Below are 21158 nucleotides of genomic sequence, written 5' to 3' on the forward strand. Positions count from 1 at the left end.
TGTTGGCAGTGCCATTTTTCTTACAATGAACTACCTATTAATTTTACAGATCGACACAGGACATTTCTTGTGTTACATGTTAAATTATGATATTCTTTAAATTTCTTTTTTAGAGTCGATAAACAAAATAAAAAATGAATTTACAAGAGACTATCATGTTTAAAGATAAGCTTGAGTTCTGGTAATGATAGATAAACTTACAGTTACACTGAATGTTCAAGATAACAATAAATGAATGACATATGTGCCAAACAATTTCGGTATAAAATATATGGGGTCTGAGGAATGAGCATAGAAAGATAAGGAACTCAAGGTAATTAGTACTAATTAGGCCTGACACCATGTGCTTAACACAGGTCACTATGTGCAAATAAGAGTTGTGGTTTTTATTGGAGATGATTTCTAGCAAGTTTTTGTAAGGTTCTTTTTATTTTACTGGTTCAAACAATCAATCTACTGCAGGATAAACAATCCAGAATGAATTATAGCCATGTTCTCTCGACATAAGAATTAAGATGCCCATTAAAGTCACTGAGTAGTCGGCTCTCATGGGGAATTCGACACCGTTCGGGTGTTTACCCAATAACAGGTGTTGTCAATCACCAGGGTTAGCCTTGAGTTTTATGACCATTGGACCTTATGTAATGCTTTGATTTACCGAAGACTCTCGAGCTCTCCCAGAGATTGGGGGTAATTCTTGACTGGACTATGGGTTTGCTGTGTGCAAAATTGTACCCCCATTAATGGTATTTCCACCAAGTCTGGTGTCAGCGAATTATGGCCTTCTGCACATGGAAACTGGCGATCCACTCCCTTTAAGTCATACCAGAGCTCAAGATAAACTTTAAAAGAATACTTGCAATGGATTCTTTCTTATTCATTCTCTTTTCGGTTCTTACCCCTAACAGCACATCAAAATGAATAGACTACAGAATAATTAAAAAATCTTCTAAGCCCTGGCCCCTTTAAACAGGAGAGGGGGATAAAACTGATAATCTGAAAAGACCATGGGATTATCACGTCTTACAGAATAATATGCTTTCTCTAAGAAGATTTGAGCATTTCACACAACTCTGCTGACCTTCTCTGACATGTAGCCTTAAATACAACCAGGTTCAACATTCTCTTATTAATTCCAAGGCTCGACACACATTTACATGTACATCTATTATCTGAATTTTTGCTAGCAATATAAAATAATTTTGAAAAGTAATCTCTTGGTTTTTGCATCATATTTGCTACTAGTTTCTTGGTGATAACATGATACCAATAGTAATGTACACAAATCTGCCAATCTGCTTCAAGACATTGATGCTCATATAATGCAGTCCACCTTCAATAGCATACCATACATTATAAATAACATCGTTGTGCTAAAAACCAACCTTTTCTTCTCACAAGTCAACGAGCACAAAAATGAACAAATAATAATTTCAAGATGATTTCATATATAAAAAGAAAATATAATACAATTAATTCAAATCGAAATGAAATATCATATCAATTAATATTTGTTGAAGGATCTCCCCCCTCACACAAAAAACGGATGAAATTACATGATTGTCACTTTTCTTACCTCTCAACAACTCACGATCTCAGCTTGTGATTGAAATGACCATCCAAAGTGAATTGAAAACAAGTTTTGCAGCATCAATATAATCCAGTAAATATCATCCAAATACTAGCAGGAAGTTACAAGTTTATGGCATATGCAAATCCATCTTCATCTCTGCTCAGATGCGTGAAAAAACTGATAGTACCTATAGCAACATTGGCATCCAACCTTCAGTCCTGACTGCTAACAATTTATCTTGTCCCTTTCTTTGCCAAACACAAAATGCCGACAGGAAACGAATAAATGGGAATATTAGTTTTTTGTTCCCCCTTTCTTCTCTCTAAACTAGATTTTATGATGGATGTTGGCAGCAGAGGGACAGCAGAGGCCGAACAGGTGCACTATGGGTAAGCGCTGAATGACATATCGCAATCTCGGACTCGAAAAGCAGGGAAAAACAAGAGAGGGGATTTTAAAAATTGGTTTGAGATGGAAAGGCCCAATGCAGGTGAATTTCAGATTGATAGCACACACACACACAAACCTTCACACACTTCCATCACTGTCCATTAGACATTATTGGACTGTACCAAATCACGAACAGGATGGGGGAGTAGAAGCTTGGCAACCGGAGGGATAGTCTGCATCACCAAAAGAGAGTGAGATGCTGAAGTGAAGTGTTACTACACAGCGAAGGCAGATTGGGTTCTTTTATTGACCAAATCAATCAGACTCGTTATATTTACGGAATACCTCTGCGAATACCTGACAAAATTGCATGAGCGTCGGGTTTGCATGCTTGCCTGGCAGGCTAATTACATGCGTAGAAAAGACTTCATCAGAGGCAGGAGGGACGTTCAAATTAGTTTTACTTTTGACAGAGAGAGGGAGGATGAAATAAAGATGGAATAGACCCTGTAATTGGATGGCTGATAAATTGATTTTCACAGAGTTGGAGAATTAGCAGTGCTATATATATGGCCATCTTTGTTGGTTATTCCATCTCTTTTGACCAGAGTCGACCTGCTCAACAAACCAACGCCATACATACAAACAATGCTTTCCACCATAAGGCGTTACATCTGTTTAGAACAATTTGAAGCCTAATTGGTTCCCTACTGCTAACTTGGAAATGTGTCTCACTCATGACTCAAACATGCCCGGTGAATGACCAAGATGACGAATTCTATTCTTAAGAAATGGCAAATCTCATTAGAGTTTGAACAAAGCTCCACAGAGTATAGTACGAAATCCTTTATAAAAAAACATTTTCCTATCATACAAACAGAGGGCACCAGCCATAAGGAAATTACCAACAATGGGAAATGTGGCATATCATTATTGGCCTCTAAAAGCAAAAGGTCTCATTCAGAACTTCCATCATAAAATAAAGTTCTCACCTCAACTCTTTGTCACCTTCAAATTCACGAATTCTGATTCAAAATAATTATATATCTATATATATATATATTCAACTTATTTAATCAATAATAACAGGAAAACAAATTAATTGCAGATACATTTGAATAGTTATAATGGCTATAACCATGAACCTAAATGCTATAACACTCACAAAGAAACTTCCACATCACAAAAACAAACAAACATGATTCAATATTAGTCACATTACAAAAAAACTTACATAATGCCAATATTGTACTGAAATCTTCACCTATAGCTGCGATCCTTCTCCGCAGTCCGTGAAAATAAATTTCATTGTCTGGGCGGTTTAAGATGACAAAGACTGAGACACCCTTCCAAGTCCCTTGTCCATCCATCCCAAAATGTCACTACACGTATCATTTCGCTCTCATCCTCACATGTATCGGCATGTGACTGACTTTCATTTGTCTAGAGCACCACTATTCAACCAGACACAGTAGGCCTGTCTTCACTATCTCGAGATTGCCAATATCCAGCTATTTGAACTATCCCGATCGCAAACTATCCAGCTAACTTGCGTCTTCATTAGACCGAAGTAGCAATTAGAAGGATATTTGGTCAGGATTGTCATCCCAAGATATCTTGGGATAGTTTGCAAAATATCCCACTAATCTGGCAAAATATCCAGCTATTTGTCCCCTGCGTCTTCACTAGACCGAAGATTCACAATACGCGCTAACGCTGAGCAAAATATCTCGAGCTAATTTCTCAAGGTCGAGTTTCAAGTTTGGAGGTCGAATCTCGAGATAGTGAAGACGCGATTTGTATTACTTCAGGATTATTTCCCAAATCAGAAGTAGCGGGCTATTTGGCAATCTCGAGATGATCAAGACGTGCCTAGTCTTGTTTTTCATCCCAGGCGAATTGAACAGATACTGGGTTATTATCCTCAAGTCTTCCTTGTGAATTTCAACACCAAAAACCTTTCCTGCATTATTCAAGCTCTTTTATTGAGCTTTGTATTACTTATTGGTTTGCAGACGTCCATGAACACAATGCATTGCGTGTATACTTTCACTTTCTACGAGCCATTGTATTTTCGATGAATAACATGATTTTTCCATCTCTGTAGTTCTAGAGTTACACATTTCATTTTCCTTATTGATTGGGTGCCAACACTGCTCTTAAAGTGCTCTCATTTCAGACAATGATAGACCTTGAAATTTATGATGTGCTGTCAGATATTACTTTCTCATTAAAAGTGTTTCTTATCTGTTTTGCTCATTTAGAATATTGTCTGTTGAGAGCCAGAAGGCATTAATTTGTCTAAAAGTATTATTAATTAATGCCTTTAAGACTCTTACCAGACATGGTATAATAGCATTTTTAATCGATTATCATGCTGGTCCTTGAAATTTAAAGAGCATGCAAATTCTATTTGTGCATTACCCACAATTGAAAATACACTTTTACTGCACATACTAAACATTAACAAAATTAAACAAATATCATCTTGAATTCCAGACCTGGGTAAAACTCATGAGCCTACATGCATGTAAAGATGATCTCCTTCAAGAAACCTCCTGGGATTGGAGGATATGAATCATGTGACCTTGACAGGAAGTGAGAGGAAACTCCCATGATGCTCTCCAGTCTAACCATGACATATCCATCTGATTTGTTTATCTCAATGGCAATTAAAAGCTCAATCTCAATTCGATGCTTGGTGCTGTAAGTGCTCCTACAATTGACTAGTATATATGGGACTACATTCTTTTCATTTCAATTGATGAAATCAGCAGGGATTTTTTTTTTTTTTTTCAAGCAATTTCATATTATTATGTAATGAAAAAAAAATTACCACATACAACTTAACTATGATAATTTGAATAATTTCAGAGCATAGTTAAAGTTCAATTATACAAAAAATAAATTTAAAGGCCAAATTGTCAACATGAATCAATCGTTTCCTCTTGCTCTACTGGCCCATTCCAACAAGATGTCACATATATATGAAGCAGATTTAATAGAAGACGGATCTTTAGATGTTTCAAGAGATTTCTTTTACTCTTGATTAAGACAGGAGTTCATAATGTGATATGGCATGGAGGGAAATTCGAAGCAGTTGTAGAAACAAAAAACTTGTCAGCCTACATTATCGCGGTGATCGTTGGATATTTCCTTCCATTCAAACTGCAGACAGGCTTCCCATGTTAAGCAAGCCCACATATTTAAAGGTAATATTGGAACATTTCAAAGTTCTAACCAATAAATAAATAACTTTAATTGAATGCTTCAAAATTTAAGAGGGGAAATAACTGAAGTTTCAAGAAATATTATTTTTAGTTTTATATGTAACTGGTGAAAATCTGTATACTTTCATAAACCATTTAAATCATACACACATTTTTACTTAAGAGACAGAGAAAACGTAGCAAAAATTATCTGTAGTATCTGTGAATTGTATATTATTAACGAAACATTTCGTTATCAATTTTGATAAATTTAATTTAACACGTGAGCGAAACAAATATCCCTGTTGAATGTACATTGGACAAATAAATACATTAAGTTATTAAAACCAAGAAATTTTTTAATCAAGAAAGATTTCTTTACAAGTTCAAGGTGAATTTGAATGGATTTGCCTTTTAATCACCAACAATTTCAAGGAGACTCCCCGACGGTGCCCTCTGAGTGAGGGTTTAAGCATTGATTTTCATATGATCTGATTTGAAGTAGACAGAGTGAACGCAAGTGAGGGGGAGGAAAAGGGATAGGATTATTTTCTCTCTATCTTGCCTTCTCCCATGGTTAAATACTTCCTGACTTTGCTGAGGCTCCTTAACACTCGTTCGTTACCATGGATATATTATATACAAAGTTTTTAAAGGCAATTATTGTTTATTTGTTTATAACAAGGAGTTTGTTGATTTAAAAAAATGGGAGTTGTTATATGAAGAAATCGATACTGCTCTGTGAGCTGTCAATTGCTGTTTTCCTTCCTGATCATGATGGAAAGCAGAATAATAATACAGACTTTCCCAACCTTCCATTGTAAGAAAATTAAAGAAATCATGTAAATGATTGTATAGTTGTTGCCTTATTGGGGTAAATACATGGGGCCCTTCGAGATAATAATATATTTGGTTGAGGTCATTTTGACCTGAAAAATGTGAAAATGTATCCTCTTTAATAAATGTGCCATCGTCATTAGCAACTACACGTGAATGCATTTCCTTTTGATTGATGCGTACATCAAGGTCAATAGGAAGTAATTTGTTGCTAAGCGGGGTCATTATCATTAGAAGCTGATGGGAAAAACACAGCTCACAGATATTAAGAGAGTGGCCCTGCAAAGTATAGAGGCAATGGTTTGAAGATTATTGCAAATTTCTACAAATTTTTACAAATTGATGTTACCATAGAGATGGCAAAAAAAATGGGGATCAATTTCCACTTGAATTTGAATGGTATACTCGTGATAGTAGCTAACAGATGTATTAGTAACCCACAATGCCCTAGTTTTAAAAAATCCTCATATCACAGACACAGTAGTATAGTGCCTGTTTTTGTTTATGATACTCTTTAACTTATAAAACTATTTTAAAAGCGTTTCAATTTGTAACTTTCTCATTGTTCACAGATATTTACAGATACAATCGTGACATGACAATATTGTCTCCTTGACCAGTAGACTTCACTGTAAGAAGGGAAAAGTGATAACTCTTGACCATTGCAGTCTAGCACGAGCTATTTTCCTAAAAAGCTTGAGGCGCAAACCTAAGTGGATGGGTGACAAAGACCTAAGCAATACATGACCATGCACACAATCGTAGTGTCCTTTCCATCCTTCAACATTAGCAAGGGTGTTATTAAAGCGGTGATCCTATCCCTATGCTATTACCATGGTAACAAAGTAAGGGCGGAGCCATGACTAACATACCTAGCGTGCTGTAAGGTCAGTGCCTGCTAGAGAGTGTGTGATTTAGAAGATCCACTCCTTAATCCAATTAAAGGTGATAGTGGACAGAAAGTGAGATAGAAATAGGAGGGAAACAAATGAATTGGATTAGGAGGGGCATCAGACGATTGGCAGGCACCTTCCTGACATGTCAGGTTATAGACTGACTAAACTGTTGGGAGACTCAATAATACTCACTTTGTAATTCCATGTCTTTCAATATTCTGCCACTAAAAATTACTTGTCTAGTTGTTATGGTCTAACCATGGACATGGTCTAACTCTTCCTTCATTTGTAAGCCTCTTTTTCTTTGGTCTCCAAGATTTTTTTTTTTTTTTTACAGAAAGCTTAATGGAGGCCTAGATGTTTATGTATCTAGGCATATGAAATTAAAAGTGGTTTTCTTCATTTAAAAAGCAACAACTTTTTATTCTTGCTAATTTATGATATAAAACAATGGCTAATTTCATCATCTTGAATAGAATGTTAAAGGTAATAAGTCATTCTAATTTACTGAGAACATAACACAATCAAAGGAAAAGAAAACAGGTTGATCTTCAAGCCATGAGTCACCAAAGAATACCACAGTCATCACAACAGGCCTGGGAATGCCTTAAAGTAAGTACCCTTTTCTGCTGAAGCTGTAGCTTAACTTCTCTAGATCGTACCGAAGTACTTTACCAAAAGTCTCAAAAATCTGTACAGCAAGGATTACAACCCAGCAAACTTGACTAATGTCTAAAGCTTTTTTTTAAAGGATGTACTTAGTTTTGAGAGACACAAAAGAGAGAAGAGATCAATGAGATTGTGAATGAGATGGAGACTGATTGTGACAATATAATGCTTTTGAAAGCTACTACAAAAACTTATCAATTTCTACATAGCAAATAAAACCCTTTTCAAGAAAAGCAAAGCAGTTTGATCAAAGACGTTACCTCCCTCTTTCTTCATGCCTGGGCATGACGCCAACAAGGAGGGCAGTCAATAGCTCTTAAGCGCCTGGACGGCTGGCTGACGAGATGCTCCAATAATGAATCTGGTCAATACAATCGCCGGAAAGGTAAACTCCTCTTGCTAAATTGAATATTTTATCTGACACAAGACGATACGGAACTTGTCCTGCATGCTGCCAATTATTGAAATGCCCAGGGTTGAGCTGGGATTGTGTAGAAGATTGTCTGATTGCATAGGAAACTGAAAGTTGGCGATTGTGGTATTGTGAAATTACATCTCTCTCTCTCTCTCTCACACACACACACACTCTCCCTCTCTCTCTTTCTCTCTCCTTAATACCTTACCATAAATAAGCACTTAAGGCTTATAAAAAATAATAAAAATTCTAACCTTAATTATTTATTATCAATGTTCAGTTTAGAGTCAAAGGTTTCGCTCCAACTCTTCCTACATTTAAAACATATCTTCTGCATATAATATAAGCGTAAGTGAAACAAAATCAGAGGAAATGAAGACAATTTATTCCAATTTCAAGTGACATTATAACACTTGCTTCCAACTTCCTTGCTATCATACAAAAAACAAGCTAATTTCCAATTATACAATTTGCTTTTCAGTTTTTTAAATGGAATAAAAGTTTACATCGCTTTAGCTAGCACTGCACAAGCACTTCTTTAAATCAAGATTTGTCTTTCTTTCTGAGAGTACAAAGCTTGAAGAAAGTGTTAAGCTGAAATGATTAAGTATCTTTCCATTGAGTTTTTCCATGCAGCCTTACGGCAAAATGTCATTTCACAGCCTGTAATATCGATTGTGGCACCTTCAAATAGGTGGATAATGGAAGGGAGGGGGGTTGAAGAGAAATTATGCCGAGTGAACCCAAGGGAGAAAAAAAACCTACTTTTGTTAACAGTAACCTTTTAAGACAGCATGTAGCCATTAAAAAGCTACCTAGACATGATTTATGCTCTGTATTATATGCCTTGACAGAATGAGAACTTGAAGTTATATGCACAGGCGAGAAGTCTCCATAAAGATAAGCAGCGTGAGCTGAGGAGAGCAGGATGGGTACATTCAGAGGCATTTTAAGAGGAACGCTGGAGCGAGATGCTTCCATATATGGCTCTGCAAGCCCTGCATAGATTTGGATTGTCGGGAAGGGGGAGGGGGATGAGGGGGGCTTGCACTCCTACATACAGATTTGGAGGCTACAGATGCGCTAATTATTTTTCCAGAAATGTATGGAAACACATGATGGTTCCAGATGACACCTTCATCACAGCAAGGAAATAAAAGATAGAGTTAAAGGTCTACCATTTCCCTTTGACATGAAACTTTCCACACACAACTACTTCACGTCTGTTCTAAATTAATTAATAGAGTAACAACCAACTTCAACCATTAAAGTGTGATATGCATCTAGTATTCATATATCTACCCCAATCATTTTCAGGACATGTAAGTATTTTGGTGACTTAAGTAGTCTATCAATGTCTCTTACCAGAGCCTTAGTTGGTTCATACTCTACTCATAAATCTAAAGGAACTCTATCAGGAATTGTTAAGAAACATTGTTTACGGTTGTCTTTCAACTGTTCCCATTTGGGTCATTCACATTTTATATTCCTTTTTCGAAGATCGTCAATATTGTAACAGCCCTGCAGGGTCAATCCACCGACATCATGCCCAGGAATATATTACACCAAGACACATCGATAACATTTCTTCTTTCGCCTCCTCTGCTGTGAAAAATCAATTCCCATCACGTCAGAAGCTAAGAAGATAACTCACAACCTCCGAACGTGACATCTTCCTATGCCGGTGCGGATGTGCTGTTCTAACAATCCAATTTGACTATTTATATCCAGATCTCATAAATTCTAAACTTTCCTCACAGGCTGTACTTCTTCCCTTGCATCATCTTGTCGACGTAAAGCGAGGCATACAGTTGACTAAACAGAAATGACTTTGTTTTGTGCGGTTGCTCCTATTAATCGATCGTGGCCATGTTGTTTCAGCTTGGTAAATCTAGGGGCCTTAAGGATACGTATCGAGGTGCCGTGGCATATCATTAAACATTGAGATGAGGTAGAACAAGGAAAGATATGGCTCAGTTGAAGGACAAGGTTTAAAGAGACATTGGGACAAGAAGAGAATATCCTTTAAAAATGAGAGAGAGGGAGGGGGAAGGAGAGAGAGAGAGAGAGAGAGAGAGAGAGAGAGAGGGGGGGGGGGGTGGGGTGTGGTGCATGTCCTTCAGTACATTTTTATAATTCATTTAAGGATAACATGATTGACCCCTTCCAGTCATAAATTCATCAAACTATAAATTTGCGAAGAAAATGGTGAAATTCAATTCCCCTCTCTTCCATCACGTTATATTCCTATCTATGAAAAATTGAGTACAGGATTAACACCTCAGCACTCTTCCCTCAACCAAGCACCTCAGCTGGTGTAGTGTGATGGAGATGTGGTGATCTAAGGACAAAGACCGCGTCATCATCTATGTTTAGAATACTTTGACCATCCAGATGACACGCTGATGAGGGAGAAAGATAGCCATCTTAAAGCGGACCAGGATAGCCCGTATTCCGTTCCATGCCACCAACGACGGATCCATCTTGAGTTTGTTCAGGCTAAAAATGGACCACTTTTTTCCAAAGTATTAAATTTGATCCCATGCTTTATATTTTGTGCCCCATTATCCCAATCATGAGCGATCATACCTCATTATTTCACATTTTAAAGTTTGTATTCGATGAGTATTTTGTTAGAGGTCAAAGAATGGGTCAATACCATGCACCGTGATTCTCTAGGAGGAATGGAAGGAATGATAATGATCACACCTTATAATGAAGATGAGCATGAGAGAACCCTGTCACTCATCATCTACATGCTAATGGGACAGGCAGTGGAGGGGATAGTGCCTGATGTGTCAAACATTATACACCGTCAGCTCTGCGCATGCAAGAAGGCAGTGTGATCTATGTATTGTCAATGGCAGTAAAGGCCTTCTTGCGGGGAGCCGGTGCAGGAGTTAGCCACAAAAAAAAAACAGAAGGGGGGCATGTCTCCTGTATCCCCGACTTGATCCACCAATGACGTTTCCTTCCCTCTCCTAACAATTTGGAAATCTGAGATAACAGCGTGTAGAAAGTTGGCAGTAGGCCAGAACAAGATGGGAGGGGCAAGGGGGAGAGAGGAAGGGGAGGATCAGGAGGGGAGGGGAAGGGGAGAAGTGAAGTGAGAAGAGGGATATGTAATATTGTGTACAAAGAAACGTATGCATACACACATGCATATCTTGGCGTAACAATGGGAGAGGAGGTGAAGAAAATATATTAAGGACCATTAAAAGGACAATTCAGTTATCAAAATGTATCATGTATGATCTTTAGCATTTGTCTTACACTTCTGGGACCCGTTTCACAAAGCCTTTTTTCAATGACAAATGACAAATATCAGTGACAAATCTGCCGATAACCAATCAGAAGCAAGGATTTCAGTAGCTTATAACAACAACTGTCATTTGTCACTGATGACAAGTTTTGTGAAACACCCCCTGGACTATGTCCCTATCTACTGCTGATAACTTGACCCTTTTCAAGAGCAAGATAGTTTGTAGTAGTAAAGTGAATGTAGAGGTAGAGAGAGAGAGAGAGAGGGGGAAAAGAGAGAAGGAGAAAGAGAAAGAGAAAGAGAAAGAGAAAGAGAAAGAGAGAGAGAGAGGGAGATAGAGGGAGATAGAGAGAGAGAGAGAGGGAGAGAGAGAGAGAGGGAGAGAGAGAGAGAGGGGGAGAGAGAGAGAGAGAGAGAGATAGAGAATGACTGAAAGACAGAGAGAGTGGGTGATTTTCACAGAAGCAGGGGGAAATTGGATATAAAGTAATAACACTTTTACTAATATAAGATATTAAACCTAAGCTGGTGACCAACCTTAGCTAGAACTTACAAGAAATGAAGATGATAGCTAGCACCCTGTTCAGGACACCACAATCACTTAGTCAATCAAGTGAAATATAAACATTCAATATTACCACCAAACACTGTCAGATTAGATAAAGGAGATTACAAATTCTCCAAAATATACAGAATTAAGATATATATACAGCCAACGGCTTCTTGGAAAACTCGTCCAGATGCTCAACCTTAATCCTATTGCACATTTATCACCGTCTTCCCTTAGATGGCATATACCCGATCATCAAGAACAAATGCTTTCATCGCTAGACCGGCGTGGTGACGAGATAAAAGGTGATGATATCATAACATGATCCAATTAAAGAGGACAGTCTAAGGCGCTCCTAAGAGCATTCCTATATATCATCTCATGAGGGCCAGAAGGAGGTTGGCTTACATGATTATGACAGAGTTGTGCCCTTCTGGCTCTGAATGAAGGATGCACCGGGTCTCTGATGATCTGCCAGAAGAAACTAATCTATCTGAGTCATCTATCTGCCCACCCATAATGTATCTCAAGTTTTTAACAATGTATAGCAGACTGTTTTACATTACTTATGGCCGACTTGTTAGTTTAACATAGAGTCTTGTCTCTTGAACATTGTTTCTTAGAGCAAAATGGCAGAAAATTACCTTGCAAATCCTATTATCTATCCTATATGTATTCCTAAATTGTTGTAAATGTTTATAATTTATTTGTAATAATATGTTGGAAAAAAAAATTGAAATTGAAATTGAATTGAAATTGAAATTCAAAATGCCAACAATTATGAATTTATGAATATTAAACAAGTTTGATGCCTCTCAGCAACAATTCAAAGGAGGTATTATCATAGCGACTTGTTTGGTAGTGAGTAGATTTTATGAGCTTCGTGAAGGCAGATACTATCTTACTTTTCATTTCAATTTTTGTAATCTCCCATCTATGAATCAATGAATGATGTGTGCCGGTAGAAATCCATTATGTGAGATCCCCGATTCTGAATGCTAAACACTACAGCTTAATGGTAGACAGATGAGCCTTAAATCAACCATGACTCCACATCTATTAGACACACACAATCCATCAAAATTCAGTTCTCTCCTACATTTCTCTCAGTACAAATAACCCCCCCCCCCCCTCCAAGAAATCAGGATGCTAATAAATTTGAATTAGAATGCATGGCTGTATCTGGTTCCAGTGTTAAAGGGAAAGCAAAAAAGATTCTGAAAAATACATGAAGATGAATAATGCAGTCCCACTGATCGACTTTCATGACATGCTATGTTTAAACATCTGACAGCAAATTTTGTCATTTCGGTCTTACCTTAAAAAAAATAAAAATCTGTGGGGAATTGCTGCCATGATTACAAAAGTAATTTGTAAGCATCTATTATCGAGCAGATTTCTAAGAACATGAAGGCATATTCAATTAAGTACCCTCATTCTTATAAATAAAGTGACTACCGGTACATGACTTGTATATATAGACAAATAAAAACATTCTGGAAGCTGTCTCAAATCACATCCAGCAAAACAATCTAAGATATTGATGTCAGAACAGAAATGTAAAACTAAATAGTACAGATCTAAAGATCTAACTTTAAAAAGCACATCAATGTTGCATAATGATAACATGCAATGTTCTTCATCAAAATCACTGAAAGAATACAAATATCCTGCGTCCATCCATATATGGTAACTTCTTGCACTCTGGCACTGTCAGAGGTTTGGTATTTGTATAATCTTGATGTTCTCCAGCGATAGAATAAAGAAAGATGGAGGAAAATGGAAGCTGGCGAAACTTGAGGGTAAGCCAAGGTGCGGTATGTCGTCATCTACTGAAGATTAATGTCATGTTTAGACTGGCCTGAAGTCCAAATACAAACGCAGGCTCTTGAGCCATGCGCAGCTCAATGGTTTATAGCTGTCGTTGCTGGGCACACGGCTAGGCTAACCATCCCTCTATCCCACCCGCCCTACCCCCTCCTGGCCCCCCTACGCATTGCTGAGCTGAGAATAAACCGAGATGTGACATGAGAATGATCACATCGGTCGTAGAAGTGATACAGGTAATTCAAACTTCTCAAAATTCTTTGGAGTCCTGATTCAGATACATCAAGATGGATGCACCATCCAAGATAAAGTACAGAGCCTCTCTCTCTCCTTACTACCCTTATGACCATCCTACATTACCATAGTTTGGTCTCAGTCAGTGCATATGACATCCTATCTGGGCCCCGTCTTACAAAGAGTTGATATTAATCGCAACTTAGGCCTAAAAAAAAAAATTGATGACTTGGCGTAACCCGCCCGACCCTATTTTTATCGCCGACCCTACGCTTTTTAATTTTTTTCTGTATCAAAGATTTGAATGGCCAGCCTGTTTATCCTGTTGAAGACAGTGTCTGAGATATCTCAGACTGGGGTCTGTACGTTGGAAACCTATTAATGCGTTCGTAATGTTTGCACTATGTGCATGAGGGTGTATGTACATGTACATGTATGTATGCAGGGGGGGGGGGGCAGGTGTATGTATGCATCCCCCAGGTCCCAAGGTGATCAAGATTTCAACAATTTCTTGCTCACTTTGCTCACACAGTGTGTGTGTCCATATATGTGTGTGTCCATATATGTGTGTGTGTGTGCATGGAGTTATTTGAACATATTGTGGTCTACCCCTCTCATCAGATCATCCCCAAGGTCTGAGGACCTATCTACGCCACTGTATGTATGTATGTGTATGAATGGCTAATTTCATGTATGCAAATATAAGCAACAACAACAACAACAAACTAGAAATGCAATCGTGTAACAACGATGTGCGTGCAATGACGCCGTGTTTCTACGTGTCGAACGAAAGAGCTTCTCTCGGACTATCCAGAGCAATTTGTACGAAGTCTTTAGCTTCTGTAATATTGGAGACAGGTAGGGCGAAAGAAAGGCCTCAACAGTGACCTTGATGGGATGGTAGTGACTATGCCTACGATGTTTGAAAGAAATTGGGATAGGGGAAAGAACCTAGAAAGGGCTCGCAAGCACTGCGTGCAAAAACAAATGGGATTAGTTGCATGCGGCGTCATTGCAATCAAGATCGTTCTAGGGGTCAAAAGCGTGAACCCGATTTGCCCCATAGACAATGCGTGTAATGCATGGGCGGAAAACATACAGGATCTGTATTATGACCGGAGTTAAATTGTTTTTTCTCTCTCTCTTTATGTCTCTTTATGGGCCGTATATGGTATCATTGGAAAGAGAATTTCATGGTCGTTATTGTAAACTACTCTTTTTTTTTCTATGATAATCCTATCGAAACATGTGATGTAAAATAGATTTAAAGGACAAAATGGCGTCTTAAATGGCCCCCTTGACCAATTTCAAAAAATCCGGCCACGAGGTGCCCTGCGTATTGCATCTCGGAATGTCATTGCAAATTTTCAAGGAAAAAAAAAGATGTTTAGGGGGCGAAAAGTAGTCTGAAAAAATGACGTCATGGCCGATAAGTGTTATAATCGGGCGGAATTCGTATAGTGATCGACCCTTGTTCAAATGCGATTTACTCACAATTTTCTGTGTAAACATATACCATACTTGGTATCATTCGAAAGGGCACTTCATTGCGGTCAGTTTGACACCATTGTCATCTGCACGCAATGTACTACACGCATTAAAGGCGCTATTACGTAATGCATAGCAAATTCATCATTTTTGGCGTTAACTTTGCGACGAGGGCATTACAATTTATTTAACTTGGCAGACAGTTGTCACGTATATGGATACATATGTGTGCCAAGTTTCATTGATGTAGGTATAAAGATCGCCATTTTAGAGCAAGTTGAAGTTATTTTGGAATTTTCTTGAAAATGGCGAATTTGGAGGGCATTTTTCTCGAAGTCGGTCAGTGTTAGGGTATATAATGTTGTATATGGCTGGAAAGGGCATATCTTCAAGTATCTAAATCCAAAAAAGGGTACGGGTCTGCCAAGCCATAATGGAAATACGGCCACAGAAAGACAGCCAATTCCCAGAACTTTAGAGGGCGCTATTTATGTTTTGCAAAGCCAATGTAGCGTGAAATTTGGCATGGCGATGTGCAATTATGAGATAAAGATACTGTGAGATTTAAATACAAAACGAAATTCATATGAGAAAGTTATGGCAGTTTTAGATTATTTAGGGGTCAATTTTTCAAGAACTTGAGAGATATTTGACGGAGTCGGTTTCAGATTTGCATTTTGAGTACGAAGATGGCATTTTGAAGGTCAGGTTATACGTCGCAGATAAAAGAACATCTCTTAGACTATCTAGAGGAATTTGTTAGAAGTTTGTAGGATCTAAGATAGTGGAGATGGGAAGGAAGAAAGAAAGGCCTTAAAATGGACCAGAAACGGACAAAATGGCGCCTGGACGGTTATGCATGAGTGATTTCGAAAATCGAAGAATGTAGTGACCTTGATGAGATGTTAGAGACTATGCCTATGAAATTTGAAAGGAAACGGACATGAGAAAAGGGCATAATTAGTGATGACAAGCACTACGTGTAAAACGAATGGGATTTCAGGACGAAAAGGAAAATATTAATGGGGCAGAATGTGAACGAAAACAAGGCAATGACGAAGGTTCGTCATTGCAACAAACAACAAAAAAAAAAAAAAAAAAAAAAATCGCCCTACCTACCCTAATTTTTAGTGACCCGTTACGCCAAGTCATCAATTTTTTTTTTAGGCCTTATTTGTGATTGATATCAATCGCAACTATGTACATAAGAGATAGGATACTACTAACTTGCGATTGATTGGATGACTTGCGAATGATTGGAATTAATCGCAACTCTTTGTAAGATAGGGCCCTGGTCTGGTATACTTTTACTATATATCTCCCTGTGCCATTCATATTCTTTTCTTCTAGTCAATGTCATTCTCCTCCACTGCTATCTATTAAACTTCAATCATATCTCTTACACACAGACAATCTGTGACACCCAGGCCATGTCAAACGAAATTAATACTTTAAAACTCATTCCCTAATCATCATCATCATCATCAAGTTGACCATGGAATGTTCACTCTCATCCAATCCTCCCTCCTCCCATCCTCTCCCATCTCCCATCTCCCTTCCCCTCCCATCAACCTTCCAACAATAACTCTCTTGACAGTACATATCATCTGCAAGAAAGGTCGGCGGCATTCCGACCTAGCGCAGCACAAAATGGCTGCTGACATATCAAATCAATGGCTTGTCTGCTCATTCTGATGAGAGGACTTTGAAATGTCAGAATACATTTTCGAAGACATTCATTCTGTTTTTAATTCTAAAACCAAAGACAAAATTTGTTATGACCCCTGTTACAATTGATAATGTCCAAGATTATTATAATTATTAACAGTTTGCAGAATACAATGTAATGACCAAGAATGAATGTTCATTTTAATGGCTATATATTAATGGAATATAGGATACTTTGTTTGACTAGATATTATATTTTGAACCATTTAATGACTAGCATTTGTTTTAAGTTTTGTGGATATGATTCAATAGAAAACAAACTAAACAGGCAGAATTCTGACTGTATCTTTAAATCGGTGATTACATCTTGGCATCTCTGACACTGCATACTCCAGCCTACAGGCTATTCAATTGCTGCTACCCTTGTTGAGTTTTACTATGATTACACGAAGACGGTAAAGAAATGTCACCGATGAAAAACATTCCTGCGATTCCAAGGCTCAAATGTCAGGCCTAATTTCGCCTTCTAGATGATTGCTACCTTCAAGTCCCAATGGGAATACGGAAATTAAATTTGTGAAAAGCTGTTTCTCAGAAGTATTTCTCAACTGAAGGTAACTCCAAAATTTAAAAACAGCTATAAGTTATTCCACCCCTCTCGTATGTTTGTTAACATTTAGAGGGAATAATAATAATAATAATTAACAACATTTGTATAGCGCTTATCACAAAATATGTCTCTAAGCGCTTAAGAAAAATAGAAAGAGAAGGAATTACAGCCAAATATTAAGTTATACATAATAGATAGTGGACAATCGAGGGGGCTGCATATGCAAATGAAAAAGGCTATTTAACAAAAAAGTAGGTTTTTAACATGGATTTGAATTTGTCTGTTGAATCTGCTTGTTTTATACATTGAGGTAAATTGTTCCAGAGTTGAGGGGATGCTGCATAAAAAGTTCGGGAACCATAAGACTGGGTATTGGTGGCAGGAACTATTAAGAGTGATTTCTTGTTTGAGCGCAGGTTGCGGGAGGGTAAGTATTCTGATATCAGCCTTTGAAGGTAGACTGGAGCTGTTTTTGTCAAACATTGGAAAGTCAGCAAGAGGATCTTAAAATCAATTCGTTCCCGGACTCTTAGCATGTGAAGCTCCCTCAACAGTGGAGTGATGGACTCACGTGAACGACGCTTTGCAATAAGTCTAGCAGCTGAATTTTGTACTCTCTGCAATTTGTTAATTTGTGCATCAGGAAGACCATACAGAAGACTGTTGCAAAAGTCAATACGAGACATGACCAGTGACTGAACAAGTCTCTGGGTGGTCTTTTTAGTAAGAAACTGACGGATGCTACCGATTTTATGCAACGCAAATGAGGCAGATCTGCATACATTGTTCACATGAGTCTTCAGAGATAGATTCAGTTTCAGATTTCATGTTGGCTTCTGCACATTTGAAATATTGTTATTAAGCTGTTAAAGGAAAATAAATTGTGTAAATCGTGTATAAATCTATTTTCACAGCTTGCAAACATTTACCTTGGGCAGTAAAAAACAGAATACTGCATGAATTTTCTACTTGATTTTATAATAAAAAAATAAAGATAAGGAAAAATCCTAGTGAAATAGAAAAAGGAAACATATCATAGTTGACTGCGTCCTTTAATGAAGACTACAGATAGTCACGAGGTAAATGTAAACGAATATCACATGATTTCCAGACGTCACAATCTAAGTGACTGCAAGCTGGTTTTGTGGTTGAAAGACAGTCGATGGATATTGCATGACGCCAGGCTATAACAGCGCTGTGATTTAAATCGAGTTGCTGAACATGGTGACCGGTATTGAATTTGTCAAATGATTGAAGGGATGGAGTAGAAAAGTGACAGTGCTGCACACATTCACTGCTACATTTTTTTTACAACACCCATTTTCACAAACACCCTCTCTCTCTCTCTCTCTTCCTCTCTCTCTCTCTCTCTCTCTCTCTCTCTCTCTCTCTCACATACTCTAGGATAATGTTCTATAAATTGATGAAAATCTTTTACTTACCTGTGAGGGGATATCCATGATGATAGTAGAATCAAGGTTGGATTGCGTGCAAAGAAAAAAAATATTGAGAGAGAACAAAAACCATTAGTGTTTTGCATACAAATAACATGATAGAATTGATGCAGTGGATTTGAAGGTTTATGAAGATTGTTACTGTGCAATCATTGTTACACAAAATAGTAATCATCAGTTGAAGAGCCAACCCCCTGCCTTTTCCTTTCTCTATGTATGTCTGTCTCTCTGTCTCTCTGTCTCATTGTCTCTCTGTCTGTCTGTCTCATTGTCTCTCTGTCTGTCTCTTTGTCTCTCTGTCTCTGTCTCTCTACCTCAATATCACTTTCTCATCTTCCTTTCTTTCTATTAATTGGAAATTCTATGCATGTAAACTCCACCCATCTAAACTTTCTAGATTCTTGGCGCAAAATGAACGTAACTGAAAACACGGGCAACAACAACAAAATCAAAAAACAAGAAAAGGCAATGAATTGCCTTTCCATGAAATATCTTTTAAGACAAACCAATTCGAAAGTTACATCCACCATATGACATCCTTGTTATGTTCCATCACAAATTCACAGCAGATACAAATACCATACCAATCATTTCTGAGGATTTAAGTTTTCACTTTCGACCAGTTAAAAACAATACCATCCAAAATGATGGACAGCGTCACATGATCAGAGCTTTCAAGAGAAACCAGGAGAAATCAATCAACAACACCGGGATCCAGGGGTAACAGAGAGTCAGAGATCTTCAAGTGATTTCGAAGCATGTAGCAAATTACATGTTAAAAAAGGCTTTCACTTTCATACTACATGCAAAAGTTAGAATGCATGACCTGTAGGTCTGTTCCATATGGGATACAAATTCTAAATCTCCTGAAAAGATTATCTTTTATGATTGGATATGTTCAGACTTTAAGAGGAGAACTCTTTCCACAAATTCTTGTACTTAGATTATGAAAGAGTTAGTACAGCATGGTTACAAGTATATAATAATAATGATAATATTCTGCTTTTATATAGCGCCCCATACATCGATACAACGATGTGTCTACCGATAAGCACTTTACAGATATATTATTATTATATGATAGCATAGAGATAAAAACAACCTCTTTGAGCAGTGACACATCATATGTTGCTAAATAAACGTGCTGTAAAATTATACATCTGTAAATTTGAGCAAGTTACTGTACATATCATATATATGAGCAGGTTCAAGAGGTGATTTTTCAAGACATGAATATTTTTGAAAATCTGGCAAGCATATAAAATTCTTTGTCCCAGCTCCCTGCGAACCTAGAGGATCATTCCCACTGAGTATTCAACACATGGCCTTTTACCACACAGCATGCAAGTCGTGTCAATCAAAGACTTATGTTCGTCTGTTAACATACCCCTATGGAGATGCTGGAATGCAAAAACAATCACATTAGATTCAGAAACGTGTAATAATGTTGAATGTTAGCATATAAGATAAAGTTAGAGTAGTACGGTATCCCCTTGTATTTTGTGACTCATGACTTGGACAATTTGAGAATATCTGTCACAATAATTGCCCTAAAATGCCATACACACACCCTATTTCAAAGCGTTTAGCATCGCCCTCAGTATAAAAATATGAAAATTTCATAAGAACTAGATTCAAAGTCGACCATAAAAATACCATTCAGAGGTACTGAACATGCTTTTGCTTACCAAATGCAGTCAGTTGAACTGGTGTGTTACCTGATCCGTAACATTTAATCACTGAGAGCTGAAAGTATATCATCCAAGCATTGCTATTCCCCTCCAGAAACTGCTTAATCATAAGCAATGAATACGACCAAATATTTGCTAGGATAAGCTGGTTTGTCCTAAGGCATATATATGGGTAAATCGTGAACAGTCTAGTCCCAGATACTTCAAAAATCCATATGTCATATATCGTCAGATAGACCTCTAGAACTGCTTTGTCATAGCTTCACCCGACAGCTGTCTGTGCTGAGCTGAACTTACTATCCTTCAAAAAGCTGTTCCCTCAGCTAAATCCAACTTCTTCTTCTTTCTTCGCCTCCAAAAGATAAGAGAAATACCTGTGGCAGTC

The 21158-nt window shown here is 37.7% G+C and overlaps 1 long non-coding RNA gene across 1 annotated transcript; it reads left to right on the forward strand.

The window, feature by feature from the left end:
- The first annotated feature begins 704 nt into the window (after positions 1–704).
- LOC115919314 lies at positions 705–19593 on the forward strand. The gene is made up of 3 exons (XR_004061795.1): positions 705–819; positions 15622–15626; positions 19583–19593. It is a non-coding gene; the product is annotated as an uncharacterized LOC115919314 (long non-coding RNA).
- Positions 19594–21158: the final 1565 nt, after the last annotated feature.

The sequence above is a fragment of the Strongylocentrotus purpuratus genome, unplaced genomic scaffold, assembly GCF_000002235.5.
Source record: "Strongylocentrotus purpuratus isolate Spur 01 unplaced genomic scaffold, Spur_5.0 spur5_scaffold_6, whole genome shotgun sequence".
Taxonomy (NCBI): Eukaryota; Metazoa; Echinodermata; class Echinoidea; order Camarodonta; family Strongylocentrotidae; genus Strongylocentrotus; species Strongylocentrotus purpuratus.